The sequence below is a fragment of the Propithecus coquereli genome, unplaced genomic scaffold, assembly GCF_000956105.1.
Source record: "Propithecus coquereli isolate 6110/MARCELLA unplaced genomic scaffold, Pcoq_1.0 Scaffold552, whole genome shotgun sequence".
Lineage (NCBI taxonomy): Eukaryota > Metazoa > Chordata > Mammalia > Primates > Indriidae > Propithecus > Propithecus coquereli.
The window spans coordinates 1,053,024-1,053,978 of record NW_012151419.1 but is presented as its reverse complement, the minus strand read 5'-3'; positions in this window follow the sequence as shown (position 1 = coordinate 1,053,978).

Sequence of the window (955 nt, the reverse complement as noted above, 5' to 3'; positions counted from 1 at the left end):
TTTGGTGTTCTCATCTTTGTTCTGTCAGCCATTCTGACTGGTGTGTAGTGTGATCTCATTGCGGGTTCCATTTGGATTTCCCTGATGGTTGATGATGCTGACCATCTTTCCATGTGCTTATTCCCCATCTGTCTTCTTCAGTATTATCAAACGTACCCTATTCTGCTAAAAACATCTTGTGTAAAAACTTGGTTCCCTTTCCACTAGGAAACTGACCTTTGCACTGACGAGGGGACTGCTGTAGAAATAGGTTAAATACCTGGAAGGCCAGCACCCATGCTGTGACACCAGGGATTCACATCCAGCTGACTTAGGGTGTCATACAAGCCTAGAACAGTGAGGCCACCTAACTCTTTTCACATGGAGAATCTCCTCTCTTTGGCAACTTTGTAAGACTGAAATTAGACCTTACTCACGAAGTTTACCATGTCCCTTACACTGTCCTATGATAGTTATTTGAATACATATGTTTTATTTCCCATTAGACTCCAAGAACTTGAAGGAAACAGTCTATATCTGATTTATCATTTGATTCTCACACACTTTGTTACATTCAACTTTGTTGAATGAATCAATGAAACAGTTTTCTGCCATGGATGGGGAAAGACACTGTTTCATTTACTTGATTCATTCAACAAATAGCATTTGAACCTATCATAGGGGAAAGGCAGTCAGTTAGTCTGGGCAGCAGACAACCAAAGAGACCCAGGGCCCACTCTCTCAAAACCTAGATTTCAATGGGAGAGACAGAAATTTACTAACCAGTCACACCAATAACTGTAAAGCACGGACTCTGATAACCACTGCAAAGACATATCAAAGAGTGACAGGAGAGATTAAAAGGACTGAGTCCTTACTTGGACTGTGGAGAGGGCAGGCATGGAAGGCTTGTTGGAAAAAGCTCAGCTCATTTGAAATGAGCTTTAAAGAATAATTTGGAATTAACTGCAGAGGG